Source organism: Pongo pygmaeus, chromosome 10, assembly GCF_028885625.2.
Source record: "Pongo pygmaeus isolate AG05252 chromosome 10, NHGRI_mPonPyg2-v2.0_pri, whole genome shotgun sequence".
Lineage (NCBI taxonomy): Eukaryota > Metazoa > Chordata > Mammalia > Primates > Hominidae > Pongo > Pongo pygmaeus.
The window spans coordinates 95945728-95958681 of NC_072383.2; the positions used below are offsets into that span (position 1 = coordinate 95945728).

At 35.3% G+C, this 12954-nt stretch overlaps 1 long non-coding RNA gene across 7 annotated transcripts in view; it reads left to right on the top strand.

Annotated features, from left to right (window-relative positions):
• The window catches only part of LOC129010850 (uncharacterized), a 101713-nt gene that overhangs the window by 57638 nt on the left and 31121 nt on the right, over positions 1-12954 (top strand). For all 7 annotated transcript variants that reach the window (XR_010122671.1, XR_010122670.1, XR_010122665.1 and 4 more), the window contains one exon: positions 10067-10269. This is a non-coding gene — a long non-coding RNA (uncharacterized LOC129010850). The remainder of the gene's footprint in view (positions 1-10066; positions 10270-12954) is intronic.

A 12954-nucleotide genomic window follows, 5' to 3' on the forward strand; every position in this document is an offset into this window, starting at 1 on the left:
ATAAAACCTAGGCACAAATTCCACTTTTCATCTTGGCCTTTTATTTTTCTTTTTGGCATGCATGATAAACTTTCTTGAAAAATCCCCCAAACAATTTTTAATTCTCTTGCTTTATAAGGGACTACCAGACTTGAGAGCATTTAATTAGGTTCCTATGAGTGTGTATGTGTTTTGTAGGGCAAGGTTTGCATAAAAGATGGGAACTGCCAATCTTTGCAATTTAGTCAATTTTATGATAGCATAATATCTTTTTAATAGACCACATTGGAGCAAAAGGCATACAACTTACATAGAAAAATCTACCATGGAAACATAAGGATCCTGCTGGGCAGTGTTCCTCTGTTTGATAGGAGTGGGAAAGGCTGAGTTGCAGAGAAAATCAGTTAGAATCAGAACAAATCCATATGGAGAATCCATTCTAGGTCATAGGGTGCTAAAATATAATCTTTGTTGAAACAAATCTTTAAAATGAAATGTATACATTCTTATGTGAGGTGGGAGTGAAGGAATATTGAGGGAACAGTGAAGGGATATTGTTTGCTTACCCACCTGTAATCATTTAGAGTTATGATTAATTGAGCCAGAAAGTATCTGCTTTTATATGAGTGACCTTTGATATTCTAATCTGGTATTTTGGAGACTTGTATTAATTATTTTTAACTCTCTATGAATCTTCATTTATCTTTAAGTATACCATGATCTTGTGATGATAACGCAATGTCAAATCTGTCAGAATAATTTCAGCTGAGCATAAAACTGATGTTTTCTAAGAGCCAAAAGCCCTTGAGAGAGTTATGAAAATGTCTGTCTCCAAGAGGAGGAATATTGTGATAATGACCTTTTAGTTTATTAAACATTTACTTTATCCCAACATATATATGTATGTATGTATATATAATATACTAATAACCATTTATGAAATGTCAAAATACATTTTTTCCTTAGTTACACTGAGACATAAAATAAATATGTAAAGAATTTGATTTCTAATCATAACTCTATAATACTGCTGTTTTAAAAACATTCAGATAACTTTCTTTCATTCAAAAGTATCTCTCAAGCCCCCGCATAGTACTCAATCCTGAACTAGGGAGATTTTCATCACTATTTTTGTACTTCCCATATGGAATCTGAGAATAACTGTGCAGGAAGGAAATGTGAAAGGTTACTCAATTCTTCTTTAGGCAGAGCCTCTCTGAAACCCCCTAAAGATAATTTTACCCCCCAATATTCAGTTTGTCTATCTCTGCACAAACTGAGATGTGACTTTATTTATTTATTTTCCCAGTTAACACTTCAATTTGAAAGAAAGCATCTAGAAACCAGCCGAGGAAACATAGTTGGTTTCAGTGAGCATTTTATTTAGATTCCCTGACTTTATTTGTTTTAGTTTCTTATCTCACATACTTGATTGCTGTGTTTCTTCTATTAAAGTGAAATGAAAATGTCTATACTCTTAGTCTATGATGATTTTGTGCTACTTGTACTTGGGAAAGTTATGATCTGGCCTCCTTTGCATAAAGTGGATCAGCACACACCATTTTATTTCCATGCTTTCTTGTGATTTATAAGTCCCTAAAGTTCCAACTTTGTTAAAACGTGTCCATTTGCTCCACTGATATAACTCCCAGGTAAGTGCATGTTACTATATGAGAATTCATTTAAAAGATGCTAAATTGCTCCATGCACATTTCCTTGTGTTCATCAATTCTGACCTATATTCGTTCTTAACTTGCTTTCTTATTACTTCCTAATAGTAACTGGGTGAGTAAATCTACCTCCATGATTCTTCCTAAATGTGAAAAGTGATTCTCTTACATTACTCTTCAGAAACAGTAGGAGAGAAAACACATAGGCTGTGTGGGTTGAGACATAGTTTCTAGCTATGAACTGCCATTAGATGCCCTTGTGCTCTCTGATCATGCCTTTTGCTTTATGGTCACATGTGGCCTCACTTCTTGACCACCTCCTATACCTATAAAATTTCAGAGACTCAACCTTGGGTTCCAGAAATTGCCGAAGGTCGTGTTACTTTTAAACTCGGAAGTTTGAACAACCCATTAGTGGGTCATGAAATCAACTTAGTAGATCATAACCTAGGTTAAAAAGGTAATAAAAACATTAGAAATACAAATGCATTTCATGTTAGTAAGGGTATTATTTCACGAATATATTTTATCAAATATATTTCAAGTGTGTGTGTGCCACTTGGTTGTATGGCAAATATTTTCTTACTATAGATTTCAGTCAAAAAAGCCCGAAAAACAAAACATTGAGTGAGATCATATAGCCTCTAATAAGCTTTTGCGTGGATTATGGGCTTTAGAATTTAGAGGATTATTTTACCATATCCAAATTTGATTATTTTTTCGTGGGTTATCCTCCAGCAGATCAAGGGCATTAGCTCCCAGCAATAGGCAAATAATAATGGAAACTTAGTAAATACTTCCAGAATTGTTTCAAGCTAGGCTGTATCAGCTTCCTGAAGGTAAAATGTTGTTACTGATTGAAGCATTTAGTTTCAGGTAGTTGTATAAGAAAGAGACAGGAGCATTTAGTTGCACAAACGAAGCATACAGTTCACAGAAAAAGGATTTTGTTAATACCTTATTTGGTTGTTGAGCCAAGCAGAGTGAATATAAACTATGACTGTATACTTGTGTTATGACAAGAAAGGAAATAATAATTATCGCTCTTTTAAAATATCTGAAGATTAAAACCTTCGTCTTTCATTTAAAAACAGCTTTGTAAATGTGACCATTGTTTTTATTACGAATAATATGTGGGGAATAGGGAGAGATTAGTCAAGGGGGATGAAGTTATAGTTAGATAGGAGGAATAAGTTCAAGTGTTCTGTTTGGTTAACAACCTTGTGCTGTATATTTCAAAATAGCTAGAAGAGAGGATTTTGAATGTTCTCACCTCAAAGAAATGACAGAGGTATGAGGTGATGGATATGCTAAATACTAATTTGATTATTATACAATGTATACATGTATTAAAACATCACACTGTACTCCATAATAGTTATTACATGTGAATTAAGACAATAATTAAAAAGAATGACACATTTTTTTTTCTTGCCTCTGTATCCACCAGAAGTTAGCATAGGGAGGAAATTCTAATTGTACTACTATCGCACGCTTGCATCTTATCTCATGACTGAGAAATATTTAAGTGCTGTTCAGCAAGTTAAGCATGAGAAAGAGAAGATAAGAATTCACATAATTGGCGGGGCACAGCGGCTCACACCTGTAATCCCAACACTGGGAGGTGGAGGTGGGCGGATCACGAGGTCAGGAGATCCAGACCATCCTGGTTAACACGGTGAAACCCCATCTCTACTAAAAATACAAAAATTAGCTGGGCGTGGTGGCGCGCGCCTGTAGTCCCAGCTACTCGGGAGACTGAAGCAGGAGAATGGCGTGAACCCTGGAGGTGGAGCTTCCAGTGAGCCGAGATGGCGCCACTGCAGTCCAGCCTGGGCAACAGAGTGAGACTCCGTCTCAAAAAAAAAAAAAAAAATTGCACATAACTATGTGGATATCCATTGTGTTCTTTACAAAGTATGTCATTCTTTCTGTAACATCCATGGTGGAATATAACCTTAGTATTTACACAACCACCATCAGCAGCAGCAGCATTTGAGAGCTTAGCAGAAATGTAGAATGTCGGGCTCCATCCTGGACATACTGAATCAAAATCTGCATTTTAGCAAGATCTCCAGGTGATATACACGATCATTAAAGTTTGAGAAGTCCTGGTATACAGGAAAAGTCTTACCAATTGCTGTATAGACCTGTGTTCACTTCATGGATAACATTTGCTCTGGAAAAGAAAAATTAACCAGTAGAGAGGGCCAACAACTGTTCATACCCTAGAGCTGTGATTGGCCACCTAATAGTGTCTAAAATTACGATGCTGACAATGACACTGCTGCTGCTGTGGATAACACCCATTATCAGGTATTTCCAAGTGTTAGCCATTTTGTCTAATATGTCAACTAACCTGTTTAACTATCACCTACCTCCTGAGTTTTATGCTCTTTTATAGACAAGACAATTGAGGCAACAGGTTGCCTAGGATCACCACCCCCTTGTAAATACAAGCATTCTGATGGCTAGCCTCAGGTATGCCCAAGGTAGAGTCTGTGACTTGGAGCTGAACTTTTTAAAAGTAAGACAGACTATTTGTTTCAAATAGGAAGAAACTATGACACTTGAAAGATTCCTATGAAGTTGTCAATTGAAATTTGTTTAGATAATATTTGTAATGAGCAATGTGTTTTCCAATTTGCATATTTGAAAAGATAAGGAAAGCCTTCTGTTTTAAGCTCGTATCACATGTTCAGGCTATCACAATTTATTATGTATTATGTGCCACGTGGCATCTTAAGCCCCATTAGAGGCCCTTAGCCCCGGACATTCTACTGGCATCTAAAGGATGCCTTGAGAGTGAGCTGCTTTTCTGAGGACAAATATTTGTACATTTGTAACATGGGGAAAGGACTCCTTACTTGAAATGGCTTTAGAATTGTACAGAACATAGAAATGCGGTTTGTCTCTCGTGTGCTAAATTAAATCCTTTTAAAGGAAGACATCCTTTGAGAAAGGAGATGCAGGAATACCAACATTTTGATGTTTATTGGGTGACAAAAATCAACTCAGTCAACAAATGGTTTTGAAAATAGCATTGAAATGTGAATTGGAAGCAAAAGGTAGTGAGGTCATGTTATGGTGCAGAAAAACAATGCTGTGTGTACTGCTGATCAACTAGGTAGACATTAGCTGGTGGATCATGGCCACTAGCATGGGAAAAGGAAGAATTTTTATAAATGAACTAGCATAGACTGCATTTTCAAGTAGGAATAATGACTGTTTTTCAAAGTTATTACATTTGTTCCTGGTTTAAAAGGAGAGCTACATATATAACATAAATTCATACAACCTCAAATGATATACTGTGAAGAGTAGTTTCTTCTCCTCTTCTGTCCCCAGACCCAAGTTTCCCTACTGACACAACCACTGTGTGCAGCTCCTTGTATATTTTTCAGAAATATCCTCTAAATACCTCATAAAGAGTTATGAAATATCTTCATAAATAAACAGTATATGCAAAATCCTTGTTAAACAGAAGGATAATATACCAGGGGCCCCTAATCCCCTGGCTACAAACCAGAGCACAGGTCTGTAGCCTGTTAGGAACCAGGCTGCACAGCAGGAAATGTGTGGCCTGCAAGTGAGAGAAGCTTCATCTGTATTTACAGCCACTCAAAATCACTTGCGTTACAACCTGAGCTTTGCCTCCTGTCAGATCAGTGGTGGCATTAGATTCTCATAGCAGTGCGAACCCTGTTGTGAACTCTGCATGAGAGGGATCTGGGTTGTGCACTCTTTATGAGAATCTAATGCCTGATGATCTGTCACTGTCCCCATCACCCTCAGATGGGACCATCTAGTTGCAGGAAAACAAGCTCAGGGCTCCCACTGATTCTACATTATGGTGAGTTGTATAATTATTTCATTATATATTATGATGTAATAATAATAGATATAAAGTGCACAATAAATGTAATGCGCTTGAATCATCCTGAAACCATCCCCCACCCCACTTCCGGTCCATGGAAAAATTATCATCTGTGAAACTGGTCCCTGGTGCCAAAAATGTTGGAGACAGCTATAGTATACAATGCCCATTGTTCTGCACCATTCTTCTTTTCCTTAAAATGTATCATAGAAATACTTTCATATTGGTACTCCTACTTATACTTTATTCATTTTAATGGCTCCATGGCATTCTACAGTATGAATATAACATACTTTATTTAACCAGTTACCTTTGGTGACTTTTTAGATTAGTCTCAGTCTTTTGCTATCATAAATAGTGCTGCAACTATGATCCTTGTCCATGTATTATCAAGCATATGTGACTATATAGATGTCCAGGTCTTCACATTCAAAGTCCTGATTTATTTTTACTAAAACTGGGTAAGCAATGGGGAAAAAATAACCAAGTAGCATAGGAGGCAGGGTAATAATAATTGAAAATAGTATTTACTATGTGGTAAGTAATTTATAAGTATACATTTAATTCTTAAAATTCTAGAGGAAGATATTTATTACTATTATTATTTTTGTTGTTATTACCGATTTAAGTGAGAAAGCTAGGATATGAATTCACCCAAGAAGCTTGTCTTTGGATCCCTTGCTCTTGTTTGCTACACTGTACTGTTTCTTGGTGATTCTGTTGCTACTTTGGCAATGAGAGTGCATTTATTGGATACCTACCACGTGCTAAGCAGATGACATGTGTTAGTCACAGTCTTCATGATAGCACCATGAGATGTCGTTGTTGTTTAACAGATTCTTAATAAGGTTTACTAACTTGCCCAAAGTCCCAGAGCTAGTAAGCAAGGAGCTAGGAATGGCCTGGAAGCAGGATGTCTGACTCTTGTGACTCATGACAGAGAAGGGAGTTTCAGGTATTGATTCTACATCTAGCAGGCTGGAAGGCAGAAATAAAACTAATATACATATGAGGCTTAATTAAATGTATTGAAGTGATAAGAGGGATAGGAAGGGCTGTCACAAGGACCAATGGAAGACAGTTGGTGGGGCACAAAAATAAAAGCATCTGTAGCAGAGAGGAGCCATGTGGATCCAGAATGCACTCCTCTATGGAGAATGTTTCCAAATCTAGATTGTTTTGTTCTCACCAACTGCTTCAACCGTTAAAACATTCCACACCTGTACATTGCATGTATACCTTCAGCAACCCATTGTCATTAGAATGGCAAGAATTAGAATGGCACATGTGGTGCTTGCATGTCCTAGAGAAAGAACAGCCTTAGGTGACTGCTCCGAGTTGGACTTTGTGGCCACAGGGAGCAGAAATCAGCAAGTGCCCCGCATTAGAAAATAAAAGTAAGAGTGCTGAGAAAAGTAAGAGTGCTGAGATTCTTCAAGGCAATGCCAATTTCTCCAGGTCAACTTCTCCTATTTTAATCTCTGTTTCCAGCAGTTCTGCATCTTTGTAGGTATGCCATAAGCAGCCATAAAAAAGGCAAAATTGTACGATCTACAGGTCTAGTAAAATTATAAGTCATGTAGGTCTTATAGAAATTATAATTTTAACTGAAGTCCTCCGTATCTATTGTTTTACTATTATTGCTGTTACTATTTTATAAATCCATTTTACTATCTAGACCATGTTTCTGTGTTTGGTTTCTTAGGTTTTGAATACTGAGTTTTCCTGTTTCAGAATACCTCATTTAATGCAGTGAATTTCTGGTAATATTTCACAGAAAAAAAATAAAAGGTGTAGCACAAATATGTCAGAATTATTTATATGATGGTTATAATAGAAAATAATAACTAAGATATATAATGAGTTTTCCTGTAGGTCAGAAAATATGCAGAGTTTTATATACATTAACTGGTTTAATATTAAGAACCTGTGAGGTAAGTATTACAATTATTATTGTTGTTCCCATTTTACAAATGGAGTCTTTGATTCTACATTTTGAGATTAACAATTAGAATGGCATTAAAGCAAACTTTTGTAAAAGAAGAAAATACTTTCTAATTCTACAAAACATATTTTCGATTTTAACACTTCTCCATCCAGTCTTTCTTCAAATATACTCAGTAATCAATATATGTACAATTTTGTATTCTGCTTTTTAAATTCAGTGTAGTCATAAAAAGTTGGTTTTATCAGTCTTTCTTATTACCATATAATGACTGCCTATGATTAATTGCCAAATTTATTTCTTGATTTCCTTCTTTGGAGACATTTCCATTCTCTCTTATAGATACTATTGCAATGAAAAAACATTGCTAGTATTGTGTACATAGCATTATTTTATTCTCTGGGAATTTCCTAGGAAAATGTCCCCTCTTCCACTCAAAGAGTAAAGATCTTTCTGACTCATTCTAACTCCCTGAGTCAAAGTCATTTTCATAGGAACAAATAGTGAATATTATTAATGCTTATTTTAAAATCTTAAGAGAAATGTCTACTTTGAACTCTTTAGGAATAAACTCTTTTCAGTATTTTAAAGATATAAGTTTCAATACATATGTCATTAATGTATGGGTAATCCATATAAAGCCTAAAGATTGAATTTTTGCATCATTTAATTTTAAAAGTCAGTGAGTGGGCTGAGGAGGATGATATATGCAAGGTAAGTATTTATTCTTCATCTACATGTATTTCTTGAGAAATGGCTATGTGCCAGGCTGTACAGCAGTTGCCAAGGCTATGATAATGGATGGGATAGAAACAGCTTATTTCCAAATAGGGCATCACTGAAAGTCGTATCATAGATTCTTTGTCCTTGACGTTGTGCCACAACATACTCTTGTCCTGACATTTCTGATTTCTTTGTTCTTTTGCTTTTAGGGACTCTGACTCATTTCTTACTATCAGCCCAAGACACAAAGGATAAAGAGTATCTTACTCTCAGCAAGATATCTATATCTATATAGATATAGATATATAATTTCTAAGAATTTCTGAAATCATATTTTCTCCCTCCCATGCCAGTTCTGGTGGGACTTTAGAAACCTTTTTGTCTTCCCAGGATGAAAATATCTTGCTCTGTAGTTTTAGGAATACCTAAATCATCTCATCCTCATTTTTATATCTTAGGTTGTATCTAGATACATTTGTCAGTTTATCTTTGCAGCACTTTAAGCTAAATAGAGATTTTGGGCCCTCCATGACAGGAGCATTCTCATGTAAAAATAAAATGTAATTTAGGATATGTATCATGAATTATTAATATAGTGCACCACAACTGCAGTTTTTACAGATAGAGATAAAACATTTTGGGTTGTGTTTGGCAGCCAAATATACACAATTCTTAGGTAAAATCAACTTCAGAATCACGCTTTAACTTTTCCCTAAATTTCTCCATCCCAGAAAGACCTACTAATTTATTGATAAATATAACTTTATTACTTTATAATATAGAATTCTCTTTCAAATTCTGCTGTGCAAACTTTTTATTTTGTTGATATCCAAACATTTTGGTGGTAATTCTTTGGTAAAAATTGCATCAAGGTAACGGCTTACCATGTAGATCAAGCCCTTCGCTACTCCACTGGATGCTACGCTCTGAAAAATAGTTATATCATTTTGTGGGAATGCTTCTACGCATTACCTAATATATATTGAGATTTCAGTAAATTCATTATGCATGTGTTGTGTATATCAATCGATCAATAGATACACACTAATATATGATTTCAGTAGACAGACTTTTTGAAGGAAAAATTTGTATTAAAATGTAATGGTATCTTCCCCCAGCTTAAATTTGTATGTTATTTTTAGCTGACATGCCTAAATTAGTTTTCTAATGTTATTACATAAAAATATGATTTGAACTTTTAGCAAAGATAAGTTTCAGGAATTGGAATTTATAGAGTACTCGTCTTCATGAAAAACGGATAGATGGAGATAATTTCATAATGTCAGAATACTGATTCCACAGGTTGACTTGGGCTACCTCGTTGTAAAGCTGGCTCTGCTGGGTAACAGTTGACTCATGGGCATCACCAACATAGCACAGAGGTAGAGAAGAAAATATTAATACAAGGGCATGTGAAAAAGGAGCTGTGATCAGTTTTCTAAAACTTTCCTTACATTTGTAATATCCTGTAGCATTAACATTGGGATTGCAGTCCTCCTTGTTGCAACTTAGCACATACCCTACTGTCTGAACTCAAAACCCTAGGAACTACTGTCTGAGATCTGAACGTATTCTTGGTTCCAAATCAATCTTGTCACTCCTCGGAAAGCAATGCAAGATAATAAGTGGTATTCACCTGATTGCTTTCCTGCTCCGAGACAGCTGGTGACGCGTGTCTTCCTGATAACCAGGAGTTTCAGATCTAAGGCATGGATAAAGGGAAACTGGAAGCTCTCGGAATCTAAATGTGACAGTCGATGGCTGAGGAGAGGGTCAGAAGGAATAGAATCTGTGACACGTATGAGAAAGGAACAAAATTTATCTGCTCTGGTTGCAATGATTAGATGTCTCTTTGTCTGGCTTTCCTTGCAGTGGGTGACTGATCGTACCCACCAGCTGGCTAATGTCATAATTAACAAAGTGCTACTACATCTGCAAAGTTTAATCAAAAAATTTGCCAATGATATGATGGCATTGTCACAGAGATCACAAGGAACACAGAGTCGACTTTTGCTCAAGGTGGAACGACAGAGCTGTGTAGGCAGATGAGAAATTGCGAACTTGTTCGGCCAAAGGTATGTTTCTTTCATAATTCCACATCCTAGGTTTTCTTATTAAGATTTTTGTTTGATGGTTCATGGGTTCTTTTTTTGTTTCTTGACCGAAATGATTCAGAAAAATATCCGTATGCTTTTCGGGCATTTTTAGCATATTCTCTGAAAGCTTTTTTTTTCCCCTAAATCTGTAAATTCATAATATAACTAAACAGCTTTTGATGATGAAAATGGAATATAAAGCAATATTTTCTCTGTTGAGTCTAACTAATCTTTATCAGTTTTCAGAATAAGTATTTGGTAACAAATATCAATGGGACATTTATATTGTGTAGCGTTGGATTTATTTTGCTCAACAATGTAAAACCCGTTGCTCTGCTATATTCTATTGTGTCAACCTAATTCTAGGAAAGGAAAAAAAAGCAAAGTGTAGTTATAGAATATGTAGAGGTTCTATTTTCATTTCAAGACATGCTCAAAGGAAAACTAAGGTCTTGACTTAAGTCGCACAACATAATTGGGGCTTTTTAAAACAACATTTATAAAAACAACTATCTCTTGAAATTATGTTCTATTTTCCAGAGCCAGTCTGGTCATAGACTATTTACGTGTATTTTCTTTTTACTGTGATTTGCTTTGCTTGATTGAATATTTAAAATTTGAGGAGTTTCCCAAATGATAGTCTTCCTGTATTACTAATTAATGAGCGTGAATATTGATGAGGAAGGGCATGCGCCTGTGTGTATGTGGCTGTGCGCTTAATCTAAGTACAAAGAGGGAGGAAGAGGTCTCAAAAAATATGCAGAAGGCAAGTTTGGGTTATTTATGCTGTGTCACACCACCGTTACAATATCAAGGCAATCAATTTGCAATATAATCGGGGACATATATTAAGGTTCTTCCCCTCCATGGTTATCTCGGCCACTATATCATGGCAAAATGCAATAATTTGTCTTTTGCCCATTACTATTGTCTTTTGTGTTAATAGCAGTTTTTAAATTGTCATGAAATTACATTTTGGAAACAAATTTTGCACAGCATGTCTATTTTGATAAGCTCATTTAAACTTTCTCATGGTTTTATTTCTAATCATGGGAGACTAGACATTATCAATATATTCATTTTAAAATTTGACAATGACATTTTATATTCTCAAATAAAAAATGAATCATTTTATGGCATTATGAATTTTAAAGCCTTTCAGTGTCCAGATAATTTTAAACACTGTTCATCAAAATTTTGGTGGAAATTTGACTTAACAGATTTCTAGTCTTCACTAAAATTTAATTTCATCAGTAAGAAAAACTGAAAGTGGAGATTTACATCATTATTTTCTTATATTCTGGACACCATGTTTACAGGACAATGTTATTCTTTTAATCACTATCTTTTTGTTTCTCTTTTGTTTCTTTAACTTTGATTCTCCACCCCTAGCCCAGTGTCTGGCACATAATAGGCATTCAGTAGGTATTTATCAAACGAATGAATGAATGAATCTAAGTATTTCCCCTGTTATTCAAAGGTGGTTAACATTTGCTTCCTCCAAATCAGTAAGTTTTGTATGCAGTAAACATTGTGAATAGAAATAAGTAGGTGAATAGAAATAAGTAGATGAATAGAAATAAGTAGATGACAATTACAGACAATAGGGAGGATTAAGTTCCTAAAGTCATATATTGTTATTTTAACCTAAACCACCATAATATTTTGTGTAATTGAGATTTGGTATTGTCAGAACTCTGTTGGAGTATTGAAGGTCTATGAGGATTAGAAAGTGCCCAGAAAGTGGTTCACAGCTGATGTCCGGTTTTTTTTTGTTTTTTTTTAAACAGGATTATCTCCTGAGATGTGTAGAAATGAACTCTTGTCAGAGTTTCAAAGGAATTAATGTTTTTTGGTAAAATGTGCTAATGTAAAGAGTTAGAAGATTAGTGATACATAATGAAAGCAATGCATTCTTTCGCATGGAAATGGGAATATAATAAATGTCTTGCAGGTGACTGGGGCTGTAGCAATTTTATTGAAGATTAAAGTTTGATTGACCTTTGTTAGGGTGATTAACCCTTCTGAAATTAAAAGCCAGAGCTGAATTATTCTGCTCAATTTAAATGCAAACATCGAGCAGGTCGTATGTCATTCAAATAATAATAAGAAGAAAATCTTCCTATTTTAATTTTCATTTTTGCACTTCTGAGTGGTATGCTGCTTTAGAAGGACCATAGCTCTCGCAAAAGCATTCTGGTGGCAGAGAATATAGAATAACGTTACAGATAATTGGGAGCATATAGGAAGAGTCCCAAGCACTACTGCCTGCATTCGAAACATCAAAACCACCATCCCAACAAAAGCAGGGAGCATGAAGCCAATCTCTGTACACTGAAAATGCATGCTCCCAATAGAAAAACAACCTAGGGATGTCCTGAAGGGGTTAGGAATAAATAACAATGACATCTTTATTCTAGTTCAGTGCCAACCACCGAAATTGCATATCATATCCATGTTAAATCTACATGATGTCTCCTGGAAATGCGTGCTTTTTGGTACAGTTGCTTGTGAAGCAGTTTCTAAAGGTTGATTATTTCTGATGTCTGGAATTTCATTCTCCATGATCTCTGACAGTTTCTGAATGTATTCAGTATTTTCATTAAGTTCAAAAATGCTGTAGGAGAAGCTAACTAATTATTTGCAATGCCATTTAATGGTGTA